This window comes from Scyliorhinus torazame, chromosome 17 (assembly GCF_047496885.1).
Source record: "Scyliorhinus torazame isolate Kashiwa2021f chromosome 17, sScyTor2.1, whole genome shotgun sequence".
NCBI lineage: Eukaryota > Metazoa > Chordata > Chondrichthyes > Carcharhiniformes > Scyliorhinidae > Scyliorhinus > Scyliorhinus torazame.
In genome coordinates, this window is record NC_092723.1 from 373,285 (window position 1) to 382,672 (window position 9,388).

Here is a 9,388-nt window from a genome sequence, read left to right on the forward strand (position 1 = left end):
TAGGCCAGGACGCCCCAGGAAACGGCCACCAAAGGGATCCAGTGTCAGAGGGCAGGAATCACAGGAGTCCACCTCCAGTTCTGCTGTACCGTCTGGGGAACCACGTAGACGTAGTCAAAGGGCCCGTAAGGCCAAACAATTAGACACTGAGTAAGTTGGCACGGGTGCAGGGCACAGATGAGTTTTAGGGGCTAGGGCACGTGCATAAACACGTTTGGTTATTAAAGTCAATGTTACACCGACAGAAGCTGCCTTTGTGCCCTGTCCAAAGCGTGCGGGGTTGTCATGTACGTTGAGCACAAGTGTGTGTGTGAGGGGTGGTCTTACCTCAGCCCCAGGTGAGTCTGCCCCGTTCCCCCTGGGCCGCCATCAACATCCCCCCAGGCAGAGGACGGGACCGTGCGCTGCAGTGTCACAGCCGCATGCAGGGATGGTCCGGGTGGATGGTGGTACTGTGGCCATGGGTCAGACATAGTCCAACGATGTGGAGCCAGGGCGGGTTGTCAACATCCTCCATGGCCTGCAATAGACACGCGTCCACCCACAACTGTGTGAGCCCGGCCCGTTGTGCCGCAGGTGGATCGGCAATGGGGGGGGTGGTGTGCATGCGGGTGGGGTGGGTGGGGTTGGGGAGGGGGGTGAGGGTGCTGGGTGGGTGGATGGGTGGGGGGTGTGGGTGGTCGACTGTTGCCATGGTGTGCGGCCTGTGGCCATACTACCCGATTCCCACGCCCATCTAGTCAATGAAGCGGGCGGCTATCAGTCTGTCCCGTGCCCGCTGGGCCAGCCGGTAACGGTGGACAGCCACCCGCCTGTGTCTACGCCGTCTGCCCTGACCATTACCCCCATCCCCCTCATCTGGGGAGGACTGCGCCTCTTCCTGCTGCTCCTCCACTCCGCCCTCCTCTGCCTGCGGCACATCGCCCCTCTGCTGGGCTATGTTCTGCAGAACGCAGCACACCACAATGATGCGGCCGACCCTATCTGACCGATACTGGAGGGCGCCCCCAGAGAGGTCCAGGCACCTGAAACGCATCTTCAGCACGCCAAAGCACCTCTCTATCACTCCCCTTTTCGCTACATGGGCAACATTGTAGCGGTTCTCCACCTCATTGCGTGGCCTCCGTATAGGCGTCATCAGCCACGATCGCAATGGGTAGCCCCTGTCGCCCAGCAACCAGCCCCTCAGCCGGGGATGGCGTCCCTCGTACATGCTGGGGATGGATGACCGCGACAACACGTATGAGGCGTGTACACTGCCTAGGTAACGGGTGCAGACTTGCAGAATCATCATGCGGTGGTCGCAGACCACCTGTACGTTCATCGAATAGGTCCCCTTCCTATTAGTGAACACGGCCCTGTTATCTGCAGGTGGCCGCACGGCGACGTGCATCCCATCGATCGCGCCCTGGACCATGGGGAAGCCCACGGCAGAGAAGCCCACGGCCCGGGCATCTTGGCTGGCCCGGTCCACAGGGAAGCGGATGTAGCGGGGCGCCATGGCATATAGGGCATCTGTCACTGCCCGGATGCACCGATGCACCGATGTCTGCGATATGCCGGACAGGTCCCCACTCGGTGCCTGGAATGACCCCGTTGCATAAAAGTTCAGGGCCACCGTAACCTTGACGGACACGGGGAGAGGGTGTCCCCCGCCAGTGCCACGCGGTGACAGGTGTGCCAGCAGGTGGCAGATGTGTGCCACGGTTTCCCGCCTCATCCGGAGTCTCCTCCTGCATTCCCGGTCCGTGAGGTCCTGGTATGACTGCCGGGGCCGGTACACACGGGGCACCCTCGGGTGCCTCCGTTGCCGTGGGGCCGCGACGTCCTCCTCCCCCTCCTCGTCCTGTCGGTCAGCTGTCCCTCCAGCCTGGGCGGCTGCCGCCTGTCCCTCTGCGGCAGCCTGCGCGCCACTCTGGCACGCTCCTCATCCTCCTCCAGGGCAACATGGACATTAGCGGCTGCCGCCACGGCAGCCAACATCGCTGGATGATCCGAAAACATGACGGCCTGGTTGGGGGGGGGGGGGCGGCGGGGGGGAATGACGACATGTCATCATTGCCCATATCCCCTCCTTCCCCCCAGCCAGGTGGCATGGACCGCATGGGTCCAACTGTTGGAGGCTGGCACCTGGCCAGGTGGACCAACTCACTTGCCCTCGCAACCCCCCTCCCCGGCACGAACCCCCCATCCTCCTCCCCGGCACGGACCCCCCATTCCTCTCCCCGGCACGGACCCCTCCCCCCCATTCCCCTCCCCGGCACGGATCCCCCCCCCATCCCCCTCCCCGGCACGGACCCCCCCAACCTCCTCCCCGGCACGGACCCCAACCTCCTCCCCGGCACGGACCCCAACCTCCTCCCCGGCACGGACCCCCCATCCCCCTCCCCGGCACGGACCCCCCCAACCTCCTCCCCGGCACGGACCCCAACCTCCTCCCCGGCACGGACCCCAACCTCCTCCCCGGCACGGAACCCCCATTCCCGACCCCCCCATCCCCCTCCCTGGCACCGACCCCCCCAACCTCCTCCCCGGCACGGACCCCAACCTCCTCCCCGGCATGGACCCCCCATCCCCCTCCCCGGCACGGACCCCCCCAACCTCCTCCCCGGCACGGACCCCAACCTCCTCCCCGGCACGGACCCCCCCATCCTCCTCCCCGGCACGGACCCCCCTCCCGGCACTCCCCCGGAGCCCAGCACACTCTAACCACCCCCCCCCCCCCGCTGCACACACACACACACAACCCGAGACACACCTCTCCCCACACATTCAGACTGCGGCCACGCCATCGCCTGCCCAGCGGCCAACCCCCCAGGCTGTCACTCACCTCCACGCTGGTCGGCGTGAACCTGGAGCACAGGTTCACGCTGATGAAAAGGAGGTTGGATTTACGTCGACGTGAACGGTCATCCCGTCGACGGGACTTCGGCCCATCCGGAACGGAGAATATCGGCAGGCCGAAAATCGGCTGCCTTGCGCAGGCCCGTGACATTCTCCGCGGCAGCGGCGCCATTAACGCCCCGCCGACTTTTCTCCCTTCGGAGACTTCGGCAACCGGCGAGGGCGGGATTCACGGCGGCCAACGGCCATTCTCCGACCCGCTGGGGGGTCGGAGAATGACGCCCCAGAAGTCACATGGTACCATTTTCCATTGTGGACACGGAACGCGAGTCCATCATAGGAGCGGAAGCGTGTGAGGTGCTGAGCCTAGTTGAGCGGCTGTACATTCCAGACAGCATTGCGATGGAGGATCATTGTGACTGGCAACGAGATGCAATGGCGCAGATATCCAATGCGATATGAGCGAAAGTTAAAGTGGAGGATGGAAAACCAGATGAAGAGATGGAAGATTCAAAGGGAACTCCAGACTTCTGGTTAACAGTGTTCAAAGATGTGCTCAGTGCCACGATACAGAACCATGATGAGCCCGTCCTGCGGCATCTACAAGATGTATAGGTAAAATTTTCAGATCCTGGACAGCCAATAAGCTTCACTCTGGAGTTCAAGTTTGAGCCAAATAGGTATTTCACAAACGAGGTACTAACAAAAGCAAACCAGATGGAGTCGCATCCTGATGGGTCAGACGTTTTCATCTTTCAAATCACGGGTTGCACAGGGTGTCAGATCGACTGGAAAAATGGAAAAAACGTCACATTGAAAACCATTAAAACGGAGCAGAAGCAGAAGGGTGAGGGAACTGGTAGAACAGTTACGAAAACTGTACCAAATGACTCTTTCTTCCATTTCTTTAGTCCCCCTGAAGGTCCACGGCATGGAGAGCTGGTGAAGGTTCTGCAGCAAAACTCGTGGCTCACTAGGAAATTGGTCACTTCTTGCATGAACACATAATTTCACAAGCAGCGTTCTACTTCACGGAAAAAGATGATCATTACGATTTAATTACGGTTACAACGATTACGACGAGGAAAGTGAAGAATCAGGTGATGAGCCAGAAGAGGAAGGCTATGAAAGTCTATTCAGTTTATTTGGTGGCAGTGACGAGGACGCCCAGTCTGCGCAGCACAACAATAAGTGTGAAAGATGGCGTATGCTGAGGCTGAAAGTGAGATTGCAGTAGCAGACACATCAGATGAGAGCAAATCAACTGCGAACAGACTGATAACTGAAGAAAAAAATCCCCATTCTGGAGAAACTGGCTCCAAAGACATAGGATGAATCGTCTGTACACAAAATGGTTCCTGGAGCGGACTCCACCAAGAGCAGTGCTAGAAGAGCAGATGGATGTATCTGCGTGCAGTTCCACAATGACAGGCAAAACGTATATCATCCTATCAGATGAGGATGAGCCACCAATCGGCTCTTCAGAAAAAGACTACCCATACATCATCGTATCAAGTGAGAATGAGCCACCAATTGGAGCTCAAACATAAAATAAAGGACCCAATGTTGGGGATGTTGATCCAGGGCAGATACGAGAATGGGAGGCTTTGCAGTCTGCTCCTGAAAATGCAGACTTGACTGCGACTGCACAATTATCCAAAAGCATGCCGACACTGGACGTTTCACCAGGTGATGGGCCGGCAACTCAGCGTGTGGACGCAACCATGGAGCAACCAAAACTCCTCGGTCCAGCTAAGGCTCCGGGAGCAGCTATGGTGGCGGGAGAGCGAGGGTCAGCCCGCGGCCCAGTCCAGCGGCACAGTCCCGCGGCACAGTCCAGCGGCATGACGGGTGCCACCAAAGCAAAAAGAAAAAAGAGCATAGTCAAAAGATCGTTCCTATGAAAAGGAAGAAGAAGAGAATGAAAGTGGAGGATAATGTGGGTCGCAACTGCAGTACTAAGGAAAGCATCGGCAACATGGCCAACAGGCCAGAAAGCACACGACAACGCAGCAAGCAGCATCGCGGTAAATAGAGACCAGCAAGACGCATCAAAAGGCCAAAGAAGCTGATAATACACAACGGACCTGCTAGAAAACCTTCCCGTCTTCCAGAAGTTAAAGCAACATCGAGCAGCCGATAAATGTTCAGAGCATCAAAGGGGCGATGTCGTCGTGAATGTTCAGGAAGCTGTGCACCAGGAACACGTTCATCAGGCTGATCACGTTTTATACAACACAGTTATATTTGAATACAAATGGTAAAAATTCCAGAGGAAGGGGGAATGTAGTGACATAGCTGTGCAAAGTTCTGCATATAATTGGTAATGTGACCTCCAACCAGCTGGTGGCGATAGAGATCTATCACGTGACTCAATAGTCCCGCCAGTTGGTAGTAAGACGTACAAGAGGATAGTCGCACTGAGAGTAGCTCCAGGAGAATTCACTGAATTCATTTAGTAGCCATCATCTTTACTGTAGATCCTTAGTTATCTTTTCCATGTGTTTATTTTTTTATATATATATTTAGAGTACCCAATTCATTTTTTCCAATTAAGGGGCAATTTAGCGTGGCCAATCCACCTACCCTGCACATCTTTCGGTTGTGGGGGTGAGACCCACGCAGACACAGGGAGAATGTGAAAAATCCACATGGACAGTGACCCAGAGCCGGGATCGAACCTGGGACCTCGGCGCCGTGAGGCAGCAGTGTTCCAGTGTGTGGGATCCATGTGCCCGGGCCGTGTTCCAGTGTGTGGGATCCATGTGCCCGGGCCGTGTTCCAGTGTGTGGGATCCGTGTGCCCGGGCCGTGTTCCAGTGTGTGGGATCCGTGTGCCCAGGCAGTGTTCCAGTGTGTGGGATCCTCGTGCCCGGGCAGTGTTCCAACATGTGGAATCCGTGTGCCCGGGCTGTGTTCCAGTGTGTGGGATCCATGTGCCCAGGCCGTGTTCCAATGTGTGGAATCCGTGTGCCCGGGCCGTGTTCCAGTGTGCGGGATCCGTGTGCCCGGGCCGTGTTCCAGTGTGTGGGATCCATTTGCACTGGTGGTGTTCCAGTGTGTGGGATCCGTGTGCCCGGGTGGTTTTCCAACATGTGGAATCCGTGTGTCCGGGCAGTGTTCTAGTGTGTGGGATCCGTGTGCCCGGGCGGTTTTCCAACATGTGAAATCCGTGTGTCCGGTCAGTGTTCTAGTGTGTGGGATCCGTGTGCCCGGGCGGTTTTCCAACATGTGGAATCCGTGTGTCCGGGCAGTGTTCTAGTGTGTGGGATCCGTGTGCCTGGGCGGTTTTCTAACATGTGGAATCCGTGTGTCCGGGCAGTGTTCTAGTGTGTGGGATCCGTGTGACCGGGCAGTTTTCCAACATGTGGAATCCGTGTGTCCGGGCGGTGTTCCAGTATGTGGGATCTGTGTGCCCGGGCGGTATTCCAGTGTGTGGGATCCGTGTGCCCGGGTGGTGTTCCAGTGTGTGGGATCCATGTGCCCGGGCGGTATTCCATTATGTGGGATCCGTGTGCCCGGCTGATGTTCCAGTGTGTGGGATCCATGTGCCCAGGCAGTGTTCCAACATGTGGAATCCGTGTGTCCCTGGGCGGTGTTCCAGTGTGTGGGATCCGTGTTTCCGGGGCGTGTTCCAGTGTGTGGGATCCGTGTGCCCGGGCCGCATTCCAGTGTGTGGCATCCGTGTGCCCGGGCAGTGTTCCAGTGTGTGGAATCTGTGTCCCTGGGCGGTGTTCCAGTGAGTGGGATCCGTGTGTCCGGGCCGTGTTCCAGTGTGTGGGATCCGTGTGCCCGGGCCGTGTTCCAGTGTGTGGCATCCGTGTGCCCGGGCAGTGTTCCAGTGTGTGCGATCCGTGTGCCCGGGCAGTATTCCAGTGTGTGGGATCCGTGTGCCTGGGCAGTGTTCCAGTGTGTGGGATCCGTGTGCCCAGGCAGTGTTCCAGTGTGTGGGATCCGTGTCCCCGGGCAGTGTTCCAGTGTGTGGGATCCGTGTCCCCGGGCAGTGTTCCAGTTGAAGTGTTGGGTACTCTGCTACACAGACGAACCAACACGGTTGCGAATGGTACAACTCAGTTTTATTTCAAACATCTATTTACAGTGGTAAACTGTTTACTGAGGTTCGATTATAACCCTTGAATCTGTGGACCTATTCCTAATTCTATCTTGTGGTGGCACTCAGCACATGGTGGATGTCTGAGTGGCTTGCTATGAGCTCTGTGCCCTGAGCTGTCTCCTGCTCGAGTACCCAGGAAGTGTCATGTTCCCTGTTTTGTACTGTGTATGCTCTTGCCTGTGATTGGCTGTGGTGTTGTGTGTGTGTTGATTGGTCCGTTGATCTGTCCATCAGTATGTATGCATGTTTGTACCATGATGTTTACCTGAATATCATGACACCAGTGTGTGCGATCCGTGTGCCCAGGCGGTGTTCCAGTGTGTGGGATCCTCGTGCCCGGGCCGTGTTCCAGTGTGTGGGATCCGTGTGCCCAGGCAGTGTTCCAATGTGTGGGATCCGTGTGTCCGGGCAGTGTTCCAGTGTGTGGGGTCCGTGTGCCCGGGTGGTGTTCCAGTGAGTGGGATCCGTGTGCCTGGGCAATGTTCCACTGTGTGCAATCCGTGTGTCCGAGTGGTGTTCCTGTGTGTGAGATCCACATCCCCGGTCCGAGTCCTGTTTTTTAACAATTGGTGGAGCGGGCTAAGCTGCGTGGCCAAGTTGGGGATGAATTTCCCGAAGTTGTTGATATGTCCTAAGAAGGAACGAGTTGAGTTGGACCTTTAGGGATTGGAGCAGGCACGTTCTCCCCATGCCTGCGAGGGTTTCCTCCCACAGTCCAAAGATGTGCAGGCTAGGTGGATTGGCCATGCTAAATTGCCCTTCGTGTCCAAAAGTGTGGCTGGGGGTGGGGGCCTAGTTAGAGAGCTCTTTCAGTGGGTCTGTGCAGACTCGATGATCTAAATGGCCTCTTACTGAACTGTAGGGATTCTATCAATGAATTAGGGCAAAGAAAATCTTGAAAGCCCCTTTCTAACCCCATTTGGCATTTGAAGCAGGAGGTCAAATGAGCCGTGATTAAGGGGCGGGATTCTCCGACCCCCCGCCGGGACCCCGCCGCCCCGTCGGGTAGGGGAGAATCCCTCCCAAGGTATCTATAGTAACTGTTCCTTGTGTGAGGTGTCACCATCCCCGCCTGACACAGGGTCCATCTTTTATTGAAATCATTCAGCAAACCAGTATTCACTGTCTGACCCGGTAACGTATTCTAATATTCTCCAGGAATAGAACCACCACCTAACATCGTATCTCGTTGGGATTTATAAAGATTGGTATTGGGATTCCATTGCTTTGTATCTTATTTAATTTGAAACATATTGTCCACACAAACATATTCTAATTTTTCCATCTTTGTATAAACCAAGTTCAAATCACCTCCAAACCTTTGTTTCTCCAAAGCACAGAGACTCAGTTGTTTGAACCTATCTGCGTAACTAAAATGTTTCAATAAGGAGTGATATTTAATTCCCTGTTTTTCATAGATAAGTTGTAATTTTCACTGGAATTCCAGTTAATCTAAATGCTCTAAACTGTAATGAGATTCACTGTCATCCGGAATTTAATATCCAACCTGTGATCTAATTCTACTGGCCCCTGCTTGTTGGGATTCTGTTTTGCAGAGACACGTATTGTATTGTAACTGAAATCTGCAACAGCGTTTGTCATAACACATATTTCAGAGAGGAATGGCAGGTTTAATATTCTAGTTGAGTCACAGAGCTCATGTCTTATTCTTCCCTAAACTACTGTCAAGCATCAGTATTTGTTTTTCATACTTTGGCACGAAAGGTATTGAGGGAGAAATTGGGAAGCTTGCACCCATATTCGGGATCTCAGCCGTGCCCTTTTAGCTCCAATGGCGTGAGTGCTTTCACGGCAAATTGCATGGCCACGGCATTGTCACAATCACAGTGAACAGCTGCTGAAATTATGCAGAGCAAATGGAACCTGGGCGGGATTCTCCGTTGGCCAACGCCGAAATCGGGAAAGGCGATTGGCGGAGAATCGGTTCCGACGGCAAAATCGCGGCAGGTACCGATTTGACGCCAAATCACAATTCTGTTATCTCGACAGCGATGTCAATGCGTTCCTGAACACACGGACAGTAAACATTGTTTGCATATCATTAGTGGGCCTGACCCGGTATTCTCCGGAGAGTCTGCGATTCTCCGCCTCCGATGGGCCGAGTTCCACACGGCGCGGTTCATTAAAATTCACTCTCCTTCACTGCCTTTCACCCTCCTTCACTGCCTTTCACCCTCCTTCACCCCCCTTCACCCCCTTCACCCCCTTCACCCCCTTCACCCCCTTCACCCACCTTCACCCTCCTTCACCCCCTTCACCCCCTTCACCCCCTTCACCCCCTTCACCCTCCTTCACCCTCCTTCACCCCCTTCACCCCCCTTCACCCCCCTTCACCCCTTCACCCTCCTTCACCCCCCTTCACCCCCTTCACCCCCTTCACCCCCCTTCACCCTCCTTCACCCCCCTTCAC

General features: G+C 55.7%; 1 pseudogene; it reads left to right on the forward strand.

The window, feature by feature from the left end:
• Nucleotides 1-3,345: 3,345 nt before the first annotated feature.
• LOC140394545 (nucleosome assembly protein 1-like 1-A) lies at nucleotides 3,346-4,058 on the forward strand (annotated as a pseudogene).
• Nucleotides 4,059-9,388: the final 5,330 nt, after the last annotated feature.